The following is a 20,122-nucleotide window of genomic DNA, read 5'->3' on the forward strand; positions in this document are numbered from 1 at the left end:
CAGAAGCCTCTGCCTCTCTGATTGAATGTATGGATGACAGATTAAAAATCTCTTTACAAAGCATACATTCAAATAATTTTCCCACATTAATTCACTCTTGATGGAGTTGTGATATCCTATTATTTTGGAAAGCAATTTGAAACTGTGTCCAAAGGGTCATAAAACTCTTCATATTTTTTGATACAGACATATGGCTTGTAGATCTGTATGCAAAAAGATTTTTTTAAAAGGGGAAAGGCCTATGCATACAATATAATTTATTTCAGCTTTTTGTGGTGGCAAAGAATTGGAAATTAGGATATCTACCAATACCAGAAAGGTTGAACAAGTTGTGGTATAAAATTGTGATGGAATACTATTGAGCTATATGAAATGATGAACAGGATGCTCTAATCAAAGCTGGAAAGATTTACATGAACTGATGCAAAATGAATTGAGCAGAAATAGGAGGACATCATATGTAGTAACAGTAAAATAATAATAAACTATGAATGATTTAGCTATTCCTAGCAATACAAAAATCAAAGACAATATATTCTAAAGGACCTGAGGGAAAAAATACTATCCAACTTAAAGAGAAAAAATTGATGGAATCTGAACTTTGTTGTTTTGCTTTCTTAGTTGTTTTTTCAATTTTATATGTGTTTCATTTCACAACATGACTAATATTGAAATGTTTTACAAGATTGTACATATATAGTTTTGTTCAATTTGTCTGCTTTCTTAATGTTAGGGAACAGAAGGAAGGATGAAAGAGAATTTGGTAGTCAGAATTCTAAAAAATAAAGCTTAAAATTGTTTGAATATTTACTTGATATGAAGGGTTAAATTTTGGGGGGTAGGAGTTTGAACAAAAGCCAGTGCACAGTTTATTAAATGCAAAATACTTAGTTTATTATTAGAAAATATGAATAGGAAATAGGAAGGAGGAAGGTGAAAGTGTATAGCTCTAGCAAAAGAGTTTTACTGTGCCTTTGACACACTTTTGCATTTTGTGAGGCCAAAATTATGTAATCAATTTAATTTAGCAGCTTGCTCTCAGTGAATTATTGTTTCAAGATCCCTTTTCAAAATTTGGTAAAATAGAGAGCTAGAATCGCAGAACCCTTGTGGGAGTCTTTGCCAGGTGAGTTGTGTTTAAACTTTATTGATTCTAGATTCCTTTTTAATAGCTGGCAAAATATTGATGTGCTTTCAGAACAATCTTGAACTAATTAGGTCCAACACAGCTGATGCTCCCCCCTTTGGAATACGAAAATTTTCTGACCCTCTGTGTCTAAAATGAGACCATAAAATAGGCATTTACTAAATCTATCATGGTGAACCACTTAGTGAACTGGGTACTGCTGATATAATGGCACTTGGGAATGGAGTGATTGTATGGGCCCTTTTTATGAAATTATTGATCACCCTGAGATCCTGCATGAATCTCTGAGGATTCCTCTGATACACACACACACACACACAAACACACACACACACACACACACACACACACACACATACAAACACAATAATTCACTTAAAAACAAAGGAAAGCAGGAGGAACATGTTTCATTGGGGTATAAAGAGGGAGAAGCCCAGTCAACACAGCACCTGTGGGAACAAAACTAGCAGAACTTGGACCAGACCAATAGGTGGCATTTCTGCCAGAGTCAACTTACCAGGAGAAGAGCAATGACCTCAGTCTTAGCCAATCCACACAGTTACAGAAGGGAGAGAAGGCAGTGTAGGGGACTGCCATTTGACACAGGCAGCAAAGTCAGAGAAGACAATAAACCTACAAACTCATATGGCAGCTGAGTGCCTGAGGCAGCAAAAGACCAGAGTGAGGGACCAGGTATCAAACTATATTATAGTGTTAATCATGAAAACAGTCTGATAATGCCTAAGAAATAGAGTAGTATATCAGTGGAATAGATTAGGTAACCAACACAATGACTTACTGCTCATAGTAAATTATTGTTTGATGAACCTAAAGATCCAACTTTTGAGGGAATGAACAAACTAATTGAGAAAAACTACTTGAAAAACTGGAAAAGAATACAGCAGAAACTATATATAGAGCAACACGTCACATTACATACACCAAAATAAAGTCAAAGTGGATATTTGATTTAGACAATTTATATTTTTATAAATATTCATCCATATTACCTAGATTGCCATATTTATTGCCATATAACTGGGCATAATAAAGTTTAATTATTGCCTTAATTTCCTCTTCATTAGAGGTTAGGTCTCCCTTTTCATCTTGTGCTTAGGCATCAAATTTTCTCTTCAGGTCTGGTCTTTTCTTTACAAATGCTTGGAAGTCTTCTAGTTTATTAAATGTCCATACTTTCCCCTGTAAGAATATGTATTTTTATGTATACCCAGAATTTTCTGGGTAATTGATTCTTGGTTGTAGACCTAGTTTCATCTCCTTTGCCTCATCTTTCTTCTTCTTCACCTCATCTTTTGTCTCCTTTGCCTCATTTTCAAGCTGATTAATTTTGACTTTCAAGACACTCTTTTCTCTTTCCAGATGATTTATCTTACTTTTTTAGTTCTTTCCCCAGTTTTCTTTAGCCTCTCTTAATTGTCTTTTGAATTGTATTTTGAGTTCTTCCAAAGCCTCTATCAAATTCGCTGGAGTTTCTGTGTTTTTGCTTAGTGTTCTTTCATCATTCTCTGTTCCGTTTGCTCTTTGTTCATTGCCTGTATAGAAGCTGTTGATTGGAATTTCTTTTTTGTTTTTCTGTTGTTTGCTCATACATATTTACTCCTTCTTTACTTCCTTCTGTTGCCTGAGCTCTTGCTCCTCTCATTTTTTTGTGGTTTTGGTCTTTTCTTTCTGGCTTCACTCTGGGCCCTTTTTCAATAAATCTCTCAGTGTAGTCTGTGGGAGAGGGTTGTTGGAGCTTGAGCTTCCCTGTCCTCTGGAGGCTTTGATGAGGTTAAGTCCAGCTGAGTTGTAGAGCTTTATGTGCCCTGAGGCCAAAACATCGGGGGGGGGAGGGGATGGAGTGTCTCCACTGCTGCAACTAGGTTCTCTGCTCTGCCCTCTGTGCTTCTTCTCTAACTGCTTTCCCACTGCCTGTTTGATACTCTGAGCCTGGCACAGCTTTGCCCACAAGATACTCCCTCCAGACCAGCACCTTTGCCCGCCCTTAGGTTCCAGCTGCTGCTGGAGGCTTAGCACTCTAGTTGGGGGAGGGGTCCTGGGATCTTCCTTCTTCCTTCTGCTTAGACATGAGTGTTCTTAAATCAAGGCTTTTGGGGGCATACCTTTTAAGTTGAGTCCAGCAGAAAGGTTCCTTGGCTCTTTCTTCTTGTTGGGTTTGATTTTCAGTCCCCTCAGAGCATTTAGTTTGTAATCAATAAGGAAGGGTTTTCAGAGGTCTGAACTTTCGCTGCCTCTATGCCTCCATCTTGACTCTGCCTCTCCAGATACTTGATTTAGAAATAAAAGTTGACACCATAAAAAATAGGGGAACATAGAAAAATTTACTTGTATGATTTTTGGATGAGGGAATAATTTATGACAAAGTAAGGCAGAGAACATTAAAAAAGAAATGAATAATTTTGATAACAGTAAATTAAAAATGTTTTGTATAAAGGAAGCTAATGCAACCAAAATTAAAAGAGAAACAACACATTTTGTGGGGAAATTATAGCAAATGTCTGACAAAAACTTCATTTGTCAAATATATAGGGAAATAAGTAAAATTTATGAGAATATAAAGCATTCCCCAATTGAAAAATTGTCAAAGGATATGAACAGGCAATTTTCAGAAGAAATCATAAATATCTATAGTCATGTAAAAATGCTCCAAATCACTATTAATTAGAGAAATGCATATTAAAAGAATTCTAACATTATACTTCAAATCTATCAGTTTTATTAACATGACCTCAAAGAAAAATGATCTTGCAGGGTATATGGGAAGAATGGGACACTAACACACCATGTGTGGAACTGTGAACCATTCTAGAGAGCAATATGGAATCATGTTCAAAGACTCATAAAATTATGCATAAGTTTTGACACAGCAATAATACTCCTGGACTGTTTCCCAAGGGTATCTATACCAATTTTTTTCATCTCTTTTTGTCATGGCAAAGAATTAAAAACAAAAAGGCTGTCCATCAGTTGGGGAACAAATGAACAATTTGTGTTATACAGTTTTAATGGAATACTATTTTAACATAAATAAATGATGAATAGAATGAGTTAAAAAACATGGAAAGACTTACACAAACCAGAGCAAAGTGAACAGAACCAGAAAATCAATGCAAATAATAATAAAAACCAATTATACAATGATGTAAAAGAAGGGAAGAGAGATTTTGCATTCAGGAGAGAAACCAGTCTCTTTGAGAAACCAACTGAAGAGAGTGCAGGAGGGGCAAAGAGGAAGCTAAGAATTCTGAGGAGGAATCAGAACCTTGCAGTCAACTGACAGGATTACTTCCAGCCTTGGAGGTGGAGGAGAAATGTGGATTTCCTGAAAGCTGAGAAGAACCCCATTCATTTGAGACTTGTTTTCCCTTCAGAAACTCTGAAATTTCTTCACTAAGATTCTAAATTACAGCTAGTCGAAATCCTCAAGAGGTATAGTGGATTTGGGCTTTGGACCAGAGCCATTCAGATCCTTCCCTGGGATATTCTTATCTCTCTCTCCCTTACTTGTCCCTTGATATACTTTTAAGGTATAGTTAGTATAAGAGTAGGGGCAAGAAAGCAGTTGGCAAAAATAATAGGTCAGGGCTGAGAAGTCTTTGGCCTCCAGATTCTGAAAGGCCAATCTGCAAGAGGGGAAAATCTTTAGGGCTTCTTTTTACCTACTTACCCATTTTTCATACCTCATACCACTGCCATTACCTTTCCTACTTAAACCTCAATAAATCATTTTAAATTTAGGACTTTGGGTTTGAACCTATCTCCAAATAATATAACAGAGGGGATTAAGATTCTAAATCATTGCAACAGGATTTCAAGCTGAAATTCTGTTCTCTCCTGTGACACCCCCCTTCCCAAACCTTGAGACGGTCATACTTTTCATCAAGACAGGGTTTGACTTCCAGACCCCAGTGACTCAGGACTGCCTGACCAAGGAAACTGATGTCTTCCTTGGCAGCTGGCCATTTCTAAACCCCTGAAAAGGCTGATAGTTAATGCCCCTTTGGGAAGCAGAAGCATAAGAGATCATCTTGCCTCTCAGAGACAGATTGGATCTCAGGAGCCCATGGCTCCTCTGTGGGAGGCATCTGGCCATCTTACTGAGACAACCCCACTCTAGTCTTAAGCCCTACATCTTCCAGATAATACCCCTGTGGAGCCATACTCTTGTTTCAAGGGGACAGGTCTTGACTTATCTCCCCCCATAAGTAACAGAGGAGAGAAAAAAATCCTTTCACTCTCTCACCCCTTTTCCCTCCTTCCTCCCATCTCTTCCTTTACCTATGAAATAAACCATTTTCATCAAAGCTTGTTTCCAGGATAACCATAAAGGACTCATGATTAAAATGCTATCCATACCAGAGAAGAGCACATTGGAGTGTGAGTACAGATCAAAGTATGTTATATTCCACTTTATTTCCTTCATGAGATTTTTATTATATGTGTGATATGTGTTCTCTACCACAACATAAATAATATGAAAATATGTATTATGTGAAAATACATATATAATCTATATTAAACTATTTACTGCCTGGGCAGTGGGAGAAGGAGCAAGAGGGACAAAATCTGAATCCTAAAAGATAAAATGATTGGCAAAAATTGTTTCTAAATGTAAATGAAAAAAATTATAAGGAATTTGGGGGGGAGGTGGGTGGCTTAGTTGATAGAAAGTCAGATCTGGAGCCAGGAAATCCTTGGTTCAAATCTGGCTTCTAAAAATTCCTACTTTTGTGACTCTAGACAAGGCACTTAACCCCAATTGCCTAGCACTTCCTACTATTCTGCCTTAGAAGGAATACTGATTCTGAGAGAGAAGGTGAGAATTTACAAAAAAAGGAAGTCAAAAATATTTCACAAAACATATAAATATTAAAAAATAGGTAAGATTAATATATACTTTTCCAAACTAATTTGTGGCTTACAAAGATTTTTATGTATAGATTGATGACTTCCAATTCTGTTTGTGTTTGATTCCACCATACTGTATTGGAATATTGATCCTAATAGGGATGGTGTTGATAATGTTATTGAGTTACTAAGGTTAATAAAGTCCTTAGTACCTCTCAGTGAAATAGGCCTGCGAGCCTGTCTCACTGAGATGAGTGAACAGTTCAATCTACCAGACAAGTTGTTGAAAAAACAGGAACAAGAATTTATTCTTGAAAAACAAGGTATTATAAAGGGAGGATTAAAAAAATAGGGGTTCCTACCTCTAAGGGAATTCTCACTAGTCTCCCACCATCTAAAATCTCCTCACTGAGGTGCCTTCTTTAACTTGATACTCCCTAGGCCCTAACCTGTCTGTCTAGATCCCAATGGTTGACTAGCTAAATCTGACATTATTCAGTCATTCCAGATTGATTTGTATGATGTAACAGGTCTTCACATATAGTTAGGAATGAACTCAGAATGGTTGGATCTACCCTAGCTGGGCCAAGCCTTACTAATACTATAGTTTTACTCAGGTTAACTGGTCACAAATCTTCTTAGTAGACAGGAACACTATCAGCATACAGAAACAGTTTGGTTTCGAAGCAAAGGAAGGGTTTCTTCAGTCAGAAACAACAGAGGTAAGTCTATTCAGCTCCAGGGGACAAGAAGTCAAAACCTCCTCAGCTCAAGTGAGAGGAAGTCCCAGTGCTCCATTCAGCTCAAGAGACAGGAATTCCAAGAGTCCCCAGTAACTGTTGGTGTTCACTCTTTATCTCTTCTTTGTGTTACAGAATCCAGCATCTTTAGTTCCTGGCATGTGACTGGCTCCTGCAATAACTCTCTCACTTGTTGCTGTCTCCCCTTATTACAGTATGTTCTACTTACTTCCTTAACCTCATAAATATCTGAAGATACAGTTCATGTTGTTTTCCCTGTGTTGTTCCTATATATTGAAACTTTTTTTTTTAACGATGGACCCAATTTATTAAGATAACATTGAATAGAAACTAAGGTCCTACCTAGTCTTTTTTTTATAATATATTTTATTTGATCATTTCCAAGCATTATTCATTAAAGACATGGATCATTTTCTTTTCCTCCCCCCGACCCCCCATAGCTGACTCGTAAATCCACTGGGCATTACATGTTTTCTTGATTTGAACCCATTGCTTTGTTGATAATATTTGCATTAGAGTGTTCATTTAGAGTCTCTCCTCTGTCATGTCCCCTCAACCGCTGTATTCAGGCAGTTGCTTTTCCTCGGTGTTTCCACTCCCATAGTTTATCCTTTGCTTATGAATAGTGTTTTTTTCTCCTAGATCCCTGCAGAATGTTCAGGGACATTACACCGCCACTAATAGAGAAGTCCATTACATTCGATTATACCACAGTGTATTAGTCTCTGTGTACAATGTTCTCCTGGTTCTGCTCCTCTCGCTCTGCATCACTTCCTGGAGGTTGTTCCAGTCTCCATGGAACTCCTCCACTTTATTATTCCTTTTAGCACAATAGTATTCCATCACCAACATATACCACAATTTGCTCAGCCATTCCCCAATTGATGGGCATCCCCTCGTATTCCAGTTTTTGGACACCACAAAGAGTGCAGCTATGAATATTTTTGTACAAGTCTTTTTGTCCATTATCTCTTTGGGGTACAGACCCAGCAGTGCTATGGCTGGATCAAAGGGTAGATATTCTTTTGTCGCCCTATGGGCATAGTTCCAAATTGCCCTCCAGAATGGTTGGATCAGTTCACAACTCCACCAGCAATGAATTAATGTCCCTACTTTGCCACATCCCTTCCAGCATTCATTACTTTACTTTACTGTTATGTTAGCCAATCTGCTAGGTGTGAGGTGATACCTCAGGGTTGTTTTTATTTGCATCTCTCTGATTATAAGAGATTTAGAACACTTCTTCATGTGCTTGTTAATAGTTTTGATTTCTTTATCTGAGAACTGCCTATCCATGTCCCTTGCCCATTTATCAATTGGAGAATGGCTTGATTTTTTTGTACAATTGATTTAGATCTTTATAAATATGAGTAATTAAACCTTTGTCAGAGGTTTCTATGAAGATTTTTTCCCAATTTGTTGTTTCCCTTCTGATTTGAGTTACATTGGTTTTGTTTGTACAAAAGCTTTTTAATTTTATGTAGTCAAAATTATTTATTTTATATTTTGTGATTCTTTCTATGTCTTGCTTGGTTTTAAAGCCTTTTCCCTCCCAAAGATCTGACATGTATACTATTCTGTGTTTACCCAATTTACTTATGGTTTCCTTCTTTATGTTTAAGTCACTCACCCATTTTGAATTTATCTTGGTGTAGGGTGTGAGGTGTTGATCTATTCCTAGTCTCTCCCACACTGTCTTCCAATTTTCCCAGCAGTTTTTATCAAATAGTGGAATTTTGTCCCAAAAGCTGGGATCTTTGGGTTTATCATATACTGTCTTGCTGAGGTCACTTTCCCCCAGTCTATTCCACTGATCTTCCTTTCAGTTTCTTAGCCAGTACCAAATTGTTTTGATGACTGCTGCTTTGTAATATAGTTTAAGGTCAGGGACTGCAAGGCCCCCATCATATGTGTTTTTTTTTTCATTATTTCCCTGGATATCCTTGATCTTTTGTTCTTCCAAATGAACTTTGTTATGTTTTTTTCTAAATCAGTGAAGAAGTATTTTGGTAGTTCAATGGGTAGGGCACTAAATAGATAAATAAATTTGGGTAGGATGGTCATTTTTATTATACTGGCTCGTCCTATCCATGAGCCGTTAATGTTTTTCCATTTGCTCAAGTCTAGTTTTAGTTGTATGGTGAGTGTTTTGTAGTTGTGTTCATATAGTTCCTGTGTTTGTCTTGGGAGGTAGATTCCTAGGTATTTTATTTTGTCTAAGGTGATTTTGAATGGGATTTCTCTTTCTAGTTCTTGCTGCTGAGCTGTGTTGGAGATATATAGAAAAGCTGATGATTTATGTGGGTTTATTTTGTATCCTGCAACTTTGCTAAAGTTGTTGATTATTTCAATTAACTTTTTGGTTGAATCTCTAGGATTCTTTAAGTAGACCATCATGTCATCTGCAAAGAGTGATAACTTGGTCTCCTCCTTGCCTATTTTGATGCCTTCAATTTCTTTTTCTTCTCTAATTGCTACTGCTAGTGTTTCTAGTACAATGTCAAATTGTAGAGGTGATAATGGGCATTCTTGTTTCACTCCAGATCTTATTGGGAATGCATCTAGTTTATCCCCAATGCAGATGATATTAGCTGATGGTTTTAGATATATACTGTTTATTATTTTTAGGAATGACCCTTCTATTCCTATGCTTTCTAGTGTTTTTAATAGGAATAGGTGTTGTATTTTATCAAAGGCTTTTTCTGCATCTATTGAGATAATCATGTGGTTCTTGCTGGTTTGCTTGTTGATGTGGTCAAATGTGGATCGTTTTCCTAATGTTGAACCAGCCCTGCATCCCTGGTATAAATCCTACTTGATCATGGTGAATGATCCTTCTGATCACTTGCTGGAGTCTTTTTGCTAGTATCCTTTTTAAGATTTCTGCATCTATATTCATTAGGGAGATTGGTCTATAATTTTCTTTCTCTGTTTTTGACCTGCCTGGTTTTGGAATCAGTACCATGTTTGTGTCATAAAACGAGTTTGGTAGAACTCCCTCTTTGCTTATTATGTCAAATAGTTTGTATAGTATTGGAATTAACTGTTCTCTGAATGTTTGATAGAATTCACTGGTGAATCCATCAGGCCCTGGGGATTTTTTCTTAGGAAGTTCTTTGATGGCTTGTTGGATTTCATTTTCTGATATGGGATTATTTAAGAATTCTATTTCCTCTTCTGTTAGTCTAGGCAGTTTGTATTTTTGTATATATTCATCCATGTCACCTAAATTGGTGTATTTATTGCCATATAATTGGGCAAAGTAATTTCTAATGATAGCCTTAATTTCCTCTTCATCGGAGGTGCTGTCCCCCTTTTCATCTTTAATGCTGTTAATTTGCTTTTCTTCCTTCCTTTTTTTAATTAGATTGACCAGTACTTTGTCTATTTTGTTTGTTTTTTCGAAGTACCAGCTTCTTGTCTTATTTATTAAATCAATAGTTCTATCACTTTCTATTTTATTAATTTCTCCCTTAATTTTTAGGATTTCTAGTTTGGTTTTCTGCTGGGGGGTTTTAATTTGATCGCTTTCGAGTTTTTTCATTTGCATTTCCAATTGATTGATCTCTGCTCTCCCTTGTTTGTTAATATAAGCATTCAGGGATATGAATTTACCTCTGATTACCGCTTTGGCTGCATCCCAAAAGGTTTGAAAGGATGTCTCACCATTGTCATTTTTCTCGATGAAATTATTAATTGTTTCTATGATTTCTTCTTTAACTAAACGGTTTTGGATTATCATATTGTTTAATTTCCAATTGGTTTTAGATTTGGTTTTCCATGTACCATTACTAATCATTATTTTTATTGCCTTGTGATCTGAGAAGGCTACATTCATTATTTCTGCTTTTCTGCATTTGTGTGCTATGTTTCTGTGACCTAATGTATGGTCAATTTTTGTGAATGTGCCATGTGGTGCTGAAAAGAAGGTGTATTTCTTTTTATCCCTATTTATTTTTCTCCATACGTCTATTAATTCTAATTTTTCTAAGATTTCATTCACTTCTTTTACCTCTTTCTTATTTATTTTTTAATTTGATTTATCTAAATTTGATAATGGTTGGTTTAAGTCTCCCACTAATATGGTTTTACTGTCTATTTTTTCCTTCAATTCTCCTAGTTTCTCCATTAGAAATTTGGGTGCTATATTACTTGGTGCATACATGTTGATTAATGATATTTCCTCATTGTCTAAAGTCCCTTTTAACAAAATATAATTACCTTCCCTATCCCTTTTGATCAGGTCTATTTTTGCTTTGGCTTTATCAGATATCATGATTACCACTCCTGCTTTCATTCTATCAGTTGAGGCCCAAAAGGTCTTACTCCATCCTTTAATTCTGACCTTGTGGGTGTCAACCCACCTCATGTGTGTTTCTTGAAGACAACATATGGTAGGGTTTTGGATTCTAATCCATTCTGCTATTCGTCTACATTTTATGGGTGAGTTCATCCCATTCACGTTCAAAGTTATGATTGTCATTTGTGGACTCCCTGGCATTTTGATATCCTTCCCTAATTCTAACCTTTTCTTCTTTGGCTCTACCTTTTAGACCAGTGATTTACTTTAAATCAGTCCCCCTTGTCCCCTCCCTTGATATTTCCCTTTTTAGTCCCTCCCTTTTTGTTCCCTCCCCCTCTCCCCTCTCTTTCCCTCCCTTTTTGTTTTCCCTCTCCCCCTCCCCCCCTTGGTTTTCCCTTCTCCCTACCCTTGTTGGGTAAGATAGAATTCAAGATCCCAATGGATCTGGATGTTTTTCCCTCTAAGAGTTGATTACCCTGAGATTAAGGTTTAAGTAAAAAAAAACCCTCTCTTCCTCTCCTTCTTATAGGAGTTTTCTTCCCCTCCTCTGAGCAGGGCCAGGCTGCGGCTTCCCGGAGCCTTGGACTCTGGGCTCCTACCCCTTAGGTCCGAGTGATCTTGGGTTCTGGCTTTTGAGGGGGGCCCTACCTTTTGATCCGGGTCCAGGTCCAGGAGGAGGGTTCCCAGGGTCTATGCTGTTGATCGTTTTGAATTTCAGTGCCTTAGGAGCTTATAGTTTGAGATCGGTCGGGAAGGGTTTTCCAGAGTTCTGAACTTTAGCTTTCTCTAAGCCGCCATCTTGACCGGAAGTCTCGAAACTTTTTCATGTATACAATAAACTTTTCAGTTTTACTTTAGGTAAATTCCAACTTTAATTCTTCAGAGGTTATAATATTCTCTAATTTTGGATTGTATAATATTATCAAATGAATACTCATGCAAAAAGATGGACCTTTGATCCATTGAGAAGAACTAAAATCCAGCCTTACTTCTCTTCAAATTTGGACTTAATTCTTTGTCCCTTCACCTGCTGTTGAAGATTTCTGTATGAATGAATATTCTCTAAATTCTACCTATGCAACTAAATACACAACATGGCATAAGAAATAAACATTGTTTAGTACCTCTATAGTTCCTATTTGAATATTTAGTCAGACATCTTTTGAATGGAATTGCATTATTCATCTCCCTACTGGTGTTGCTACATTTGCTTGCTGTTGATTTCTTTACAGAAATTCTTGTTACTAGTTTGAGTTTCATATGAGGAAATATTCTCTGTAGTATAATGAAAGATGTATTTAACTCATAGTCAGATGACTAAGGTTTGAAACCTTTATAACTAAGAGAAGCAAGATGATCAGTTTAGTCTATCTTCTCAGTAAAATTCCTTTTTTCCAATTTGGAAGTGGAATATTATTCTATTTTTGTGGACTAAATTCCAAGCAAATGTGGTTCCTCTGGGATTTGAGTTTAATAATGGGGATTTAAAAATAGTAATTGTACTCCTTCTTTACCTTTTTTATAAACCCAGTTAGAAAACTTGAAATTTCTCTATTTCAGTTGTAGTTATCCAATTGCTCATCATACTAACAGTAATAAAGAATGAAAATAAAATAGTAAATATATATATATATATATATATATATATGGTTAAGTGGAATAATAAACTAATAGTAATGAGTATGAGCACAAATGTATTTAATGGGTATGATTTCAGTACCTTCCCTTAAAGAGTAATTTATGAAATATGAACACCAAACTTCCTATTCCTTTAGGGAAGATAGGAATATAGATTTCCTGTATGACTAAAATGAGGTGGTTGGAGCATTTAAACTCCTCACTGTAAGGAAGACAGGAGCATAATTTCTTTTTATGGTAAAAATTAGGAGGTTGTAGAATGCATATGCAGATAGCATTATCATAACTGCTAGAAAAATCCTCCTTCAATTCACATTTCTTTTGTTGTTGTTCATAACAAGCTTTATTTTTAATTTATTTTTAATTTTTAAATTATTTTTATATTTATAATAATTTTAAAATTAAATATGTATCTTAATATTTAAATTAAAAATTTAAATTAAAAATTTTAAATATACATATTTAATTAATTGAAAAGATTTTCCATAGTTTCATGATTCATATTCTTTCCCTCCCTGTTTCCCTCTCCACTCCTGGAGTTAACAAACAATTCCACTGAATTTTACATGTGTCATTGTTCAAAAACTATTTTCATGTTATTCATATTTGCAATAGTGAGCATTTAAAGTCAACATCTCAAATCATATACCCATGGAGCCATGTGATCGATCATATGATTTTCTTCTGCATTTTTATTTCCACAGTTCTTTTTCTGGATGTGCCTAGCATTCTTTTTTCACTAATCCCTCAGAATTGTCCTGGATCATGGCATTGCAACTAGTAAAGGAGTACATTACATTCAATTGTGCCACAATGCATCCATCCCTGTGTACAGCATTCTTCTGGTTCTGTTCCTTTCCCTCTGCTTAAATTCCTAGAGGTCTTTCCAATTCAAATGGAATGCCTCCAGTTCATTATTTCTTTCAACACAATAGTTTTCCATAACCATCAGATACCACAATTTGTTCAGCCATTTCCTAATTGATGGTTACCCCCTCATTTTCCAGTTTTTGCCACTAAAAAAGTACATCTATAAATATTTTTGTGCATGTATTTTTCCCCATTATCTCATTGTGTTATAAACCCAGTATGACTAGAACAAAGGTCAGGCATTCATTTAAAGTCCTTTGGGCATAGTTACAATTTGCCTTCCAGAATGGTTTGATCAATTCAATACCATATTCCCTCCAACATTTCTTTCTTTCTGTTTCTGTCATATTGACTAGTCTTCTAGATATGAGGTGGTTCCTCAGAGTTGTTTTGATTTGCATTTCTCTAATTATAAGAGATTTAGAGCACTTTTTCATATGCTTATTAATAGTTATGATTTCATCATGTGAAAACTGCCCATTAATGTCCCTTGCTCATTTATAAATTGGGAAATGGTTTGATTTTTTTTGTACAATTGATTTATCTCCTTATAAATTTGAGAAATGAGATCTTTGTCAGAGGATTTTGTTATAAGGATTTTTTCTCCAATTTATTGCTTCCCTTTTAATTTTGGTTGCATTAGTTTTGTTTGTACAAAACCTTTTTAATGTAATGTAATCATAATTATTCATTTTACATTTTGTAATATTCTTTATTTCTAATTTGGTCTTAAATTATTTCCTTTTGTGAATCTTAAAACTTCTCAGACTCTACCTTGTAACATTTGGTTAAGGCTATTCCCATTTAAATAATGGAGGTACTTGATCAAGAATGTATTGGGAACTTTAAAATTACTCCACCCATACTTAGGCATACTTTAGGGGAAGATAAAGTTGTAAAACTCCTTAGTGAACAATGAAGGAATTTAACTCATACTTATAGTGAGGCCAAAAGCCCTTAAACTTAGGTCTATTTTTAGATCTAATGCAAAAGGGTACTAAGTACCTATGAAGGTCAAATTAATCACTAAAAGGTCAGGCAACTTGCAAGGGACAACCTTAGCAAAGAGGTGTGAAATACTCAGAAGTATTAATCTACCCAGAGAAGGTGATAACAAGATGTGAATTAAGAAGGTGATAACAAGATGTGAATTAAGAATGGTCAGTCCTTTGGAAACTGTCTACTGTGATTGGTAGAGGTGAAAATTTAGGGAAGGTGACATAGGAGAAAATTCTTTTTAAAAGGAGCTGTCTGAACCTGTGCAAAGGAGTTCAGAAGAACAGCTTAGGAAGCTGAACTGGACGGTCTCTCTGAACACTAGAGCTTGCTTGGATGAATCTTGTGGTGAGTGATTAAAGACTGACTTAGTTTTCTCTCTTCAAAGAAAGGCCTAGGCCAGCCTAGGCCTTCCTATTATTTCCTCTTACTCTGTCTCTCTCCCTTTCTTTAATTCCTTCATTCATATTAATTAAAATCTCCATAAAACCCAGCTGACTTGGGTTGTTCATATTTGGGAATTTTTCCCATGGCAACCACTTATTTTTATTTAAATCAAGGCACTAAAAATTATCTTTACACTTTTGGCAATTCAAAGTCTTGAACCCATATTTTCACAGTCACAGTTTATGGCAACCACTCTTTTGTCTATAACAGTTTATGGCAACCACTCTTTTGTCTATAACACTTTCCCATAGATATTATAGATATACTATTCTATGTTCACCTAATTTACTTATAATTGCCTTATTTTTATCTAAGTCATTTATCCATTCTGAGTTTATCTTGGTATAGGGTATGAGATTTTGATCTAAACTTAATATTACCTATACTGTTTTTCAATTTTCCCAGCAGTTTTCATCAAATAGTGGATTCATGTCCCCAAAGCTGGGATCTTTGGGTTTATCATAGATTGTTTTGCTGAGGTCATTTATCCCTAGTCTATCCCACTGGTCCACCCTTCTGACTCTTAGAAAGTACCACATTGTTTTGATGATCATAGCTTTATAGTTTAAGATTTGGTACTACTAGGCCACCAAACTTCCCCTTTTTTTATTACTTCCATGATATTCTTGATCTTTTGTTCTTCCAAATGAAGTATGTCATAAATATATTTTCTAATTCAACAAAAAGTTTCTTGGTAGTTTGATAGGTATGGCATAAAATGAGTAGTGAATAGTAGAGGTTTAGTGGGCAAAGATATTTCCAAGAATAAAGGACACATGCTGTAATAGCTTTTAATCTCCAAGGACAATTTAATTATGCAACTTTCATTTCTAGAAAAACTAATAATACTCAGTGGAGGCAGGATTCATTATTTCCTTTAAAAACTTGCCCAAATTCCAGAATATCATAAAAATATTTAAATATAAAATTATCCCAGCAAACTTCTGACCAAAATATTAAGCATGTTAAAATAAGCTTTTTTCCCCCTTTCTTTTACAAAATTACACCCAGACTCTAGTTTCTCTATGTATCCCAAAGTGGCTCAAGCATCTTGATGGAACTGATTATATTCCTCTTTACTAAAGTTTGGCTTTATAATATTCTTCAGGTGTCACTGTTTTGGCTCCACCAAAGTAGTCTATGACCCAGATGTTGGGTATAGCCAATTTGGCAAAGAACCAGTTATGATCTAAAGGCCAAGATTCCATTTCAGGGTGGCAACTGAATAATGACATTTTTGCAAAGGCCATTTCTGTATCATTCACCTTAGTCACTGTTGCTGACAGCATTGTGTGAGCACAGAGAGGCCACTGAGTATCAAATCCTCCTTCTTGCAAAAATCAGTCTATGCCAAAGTCATTGTCAAAGTGGCATTTGGATTCACTTGCAGATCCTCCACAGACAGCTGGAGCAGAATTAGGTAGAAAATGGGGCAAGCCACTGCTGACATCCACAGGCCAGTCACTGAGGGAGAAGATGTTGGCAAAAGGCCGCCTGCGCACTGCTGTGAACATAGTCTCAGTAGCCAGTGTGCCCCAATTGCAGATGTGCACTTTGACCATACTGCATGCACCATGTCTTCACAGGGTGGCATTTTGTACACCTTCACAGGCCCAGGGGGCAGTAGGAAGCAGAAGTAGGGATGAGGATGCCATCATCAGAGAGTGCATAAAGCCAGTGGTCAGAATGAAGCTATAATTTTTTTTAAACAAACAATGGCATCATTTTTATAGTCTAAAGCTTTTTGGGTATTCATTGACATCAGGGCAAATATATTTTAAACTTATATTACTGCAAAATCTAAAAAGTTAAAGAACAATCTTCTCCTTACTGTTGACATGTTCTTCAAATACAAAAAGGAGAGAAAAAATAAAATTAAATAGTATATTACACATGCAAGGAAAGCAATACAATTTTGAAAAATCAAAAATATACAGCTAACAATCATTGACACACCATGTCAGGTAGGGAAAGGCAGAATACAAAGGTTTCTCACCCAAAAATGAGATCCATTTCCTTTTCAAAATTGTCCATGATCCACTGTTTACAAAGTATCAATTTTTATAAAGAACAATAGTACAATAGGTAATGCTCTTTCAAGAAGTATCAAAATCCCCAATGTTATAATAGCCCATTTAATGACAAGAGCAAACAAACCCACTATTTTATTTTACATGAGTCCTCTATTATATTTTTAAATGAGGTATGGTATTTAAAGCTAATGGCTACTTGTCACAGGTTTTTCAGATGTGGTAAATCTTTCAACCTTGATTGAGATATTTTTATATGAAATAACTTATTTGGGTCTAGAACATTACTAAGAAATCTAGATTGTTCTGGTGGAAGTAAATTAAACTGAAGAGTTACAAATGAGAGATGCTCCCTCTTGGGAGCCAGCTAGGGGTACCATGCCCTGGCATCAACTTCCTAGCTCCTTTGGTATGAGACTGTTATGTCCCATCCATTCATATTTTTACAAATGTCGGAGGTAGGAATTGTAATTGTACTTCACTTAAAACACTAAAATTGACCCTTTACTTCATGTTACAAAAAACTCAGAAGTAGGCAAAATGATCAGTCAGAGTTGTTGAGAAAAAAAAAAATTAAATCATGTCTAAAGCCCCCTTAAAATCAATTTGAGATATTTGGCTCATTATATTTATCAAAGGTTATTAACCAGATTGAAGGAGTCCATCCATCAACTGTGTGACAATTTACAAAGCCAAAATGAAAGAAAAATTGTTCTTATATGGGTTTATGAAATAATACTTATTCAGTATAGCTATAGTTTAACGGTAATAGAATATAACAGTAGTTAAAATGCATTAGAATAAACTGATTCAGTTTAACAGAATAGTATTGAATACATTAATATATGAACTTAAAACCAACCACATTAAATCATAAACAAAACTGTCAGAAAAATAAAATGAAATACAGAGACTTTTATAAAACATTGGCATCTGAAAGGGCTTAAAATTTCACCTCCAGACTCTTTAAAGTTCCTTTCTCTATCTATTCAGATTCCATTAGTCAGAACTGTGGGATTTCCCATAGCTAGGGAGAATATAGGTTTGGGAAATCTCAAAACTGGATGAATTTTAGAGTCTGGGCAGGCCCAAATGGCAAATGGTTGTAGGGAGATAAATTTCTTCCCTGAATCGCAGGCAAGATAAGTGAAAAGATAAGTGCACTCATGAATGGTACAAGCTTTTTGAGATAGGCAAGGTACTGCTCTTTCAAAGAGTACACCATGCTTGTAATTTACTTCTTGTTTGGAAGAGTAACTTCCCCACCCCCTTGAGGCAAAATGTTAGTTTCCCTAGTCACATGGAGAAAGAGTTAAGAGACTAATTGTTGCCTAAGGAAAATACACCCCAGTTTTCTTCAGTTGCCCAGAGATCTGCTCCAAGAACTCCTAGCTTCTTGGTGGCAGCAACCAGGAGCCCAGCAGGATTACAACAGAGGTTGGGGTTGGGGTCGGGGTGGAGGTCAATTCAGGAGCAGGAGTAGGAGTGGGGCCAGAGATCAGGAGGAGGATTGCCAGAGGCAGCAGCAAAGAACTGAAGAACATGGGCTCAAGCAGAGCCCATCAGGTAAAACTAGCCCGGCCAGTAGGGAGGGAAACTGAGGAAAAAGTAGGGAAAGAAAAAGGCAGCAGCTCCAAAGAAAGGGTGGGTGGGTGGGTGAAAAGCCTTGGCAGGAGAAACATGGCTTAAAATTTATATAGGCTATATTTTTAAAAATGAGTTTTTCTCATCCCTTCTGGTTGCCAAAAACTATAAAAATTAAAATTAAATTTCAATAATAAAAATATTATGTTTTCTGAGGTTTATTAGTGGTCAATAGAAAGCAAGAAATAAATAAGATACAAAATAAAGACCACATGCCCCTGGCTGATTAGACCATTTAAGATCCCTGTTCTTAGTTTACCACTGCCACCATGCTGACTGCAAGCTCAAGAATGAGACCTAAGAGGACTGCCCACTCACTAATATCCTTTATCTACAGGAAGTACATAACAACAGGAAGTCAGTGGGCTCCCAGGAAATGTAGTTCTTTTTAGGATAACTGATTTTCAATTATACACCAATCTCTCCCTCCCTTGTACTGCTCCCCTCCCCATCAGTCTATTTATTACCCTCAACTTCACTACTCGGCATGATACAATTCTCTGCTCCAATGGATCTGATTATTCTTCCTTCTTTGAGTCAATTTCAATGCACATGAGATTTAATTATTACCTGTTGCCACCCTCTTCCACCCTTCAATCGTATTGGTCTTGTCTCCCTCTTCTTTGCATTAGCTTCTTGATGAAATATATATTTACTGTAGGATTTAAATTAATGTCCAACACTCCAAGTATTATATTTTATAAAGTTTATTAATAATCACTTGAAGTAGAAGCAATAGAAAGGAAATAGAAGTAAAAAAATCTAATTATCTAATAAAATTAAGACTACGTGAGCAATAGTCTCTTGGCTTTCTCCTCATGCCACCTCCACCAAACAGATCAGATAAAAAGAGAGCAAGAGGTGGGGCAACACAAAATTTAAAACCTCCCTACATCAGCATTTAACATGAGGAGAGTGGGGTGCTTGGAATCATAATTTTTAGTGTAACATTCTAATTAAACATCCATTTGACTCTTTTTCCATTTCTCTCAGTATTATTCTATTTTTTTTACCCCAGGTTTTATATATAAAACAACTTTTATTTTGACATATCATTCTATACAGTTTGTCACTATACCCTCTAAGTATACTTCTTCTAACTACCCTGATAATAATAACAATTTTTAAGAGTTACCTTATCATGTTTTCTTATATGAATACAAATCATTTGAACTTATTGGGTTCTCCTCAAAGTGCTTTGTTTTTTATTGGTATGGAAAGTTGTTGTTTTTTTTTGTGGAGGAAGTGACTTTTTCTGCTTCTAGGCTATGATCTTGACCCTGTCCCCCTCAATCCATTTTTCTTGCTCTTACTTTTTAATATACCCATGCAATTTCTTGTTCAGTTTGCCTCAGATGTTACTTCTTGCCCCAAAGCCACTGTTGTCTTTATGCTGATAACCTATCTTTATACTTAT

Source organism: Monodelphis domestica, chromosome 5, assembly GCF_027887165.1.
Source record: "Monodelphis domestica isolate mMonDom1 chromosome 5, mMonDom1.pri, whole genome shotgun sequence".
Lineage (NCBI taxonomy): Eukaryota > Metazoa > Chordata > Mammalia > Didelphimorphia > Didelphidae > Monodelphis > Monodelphis domestica.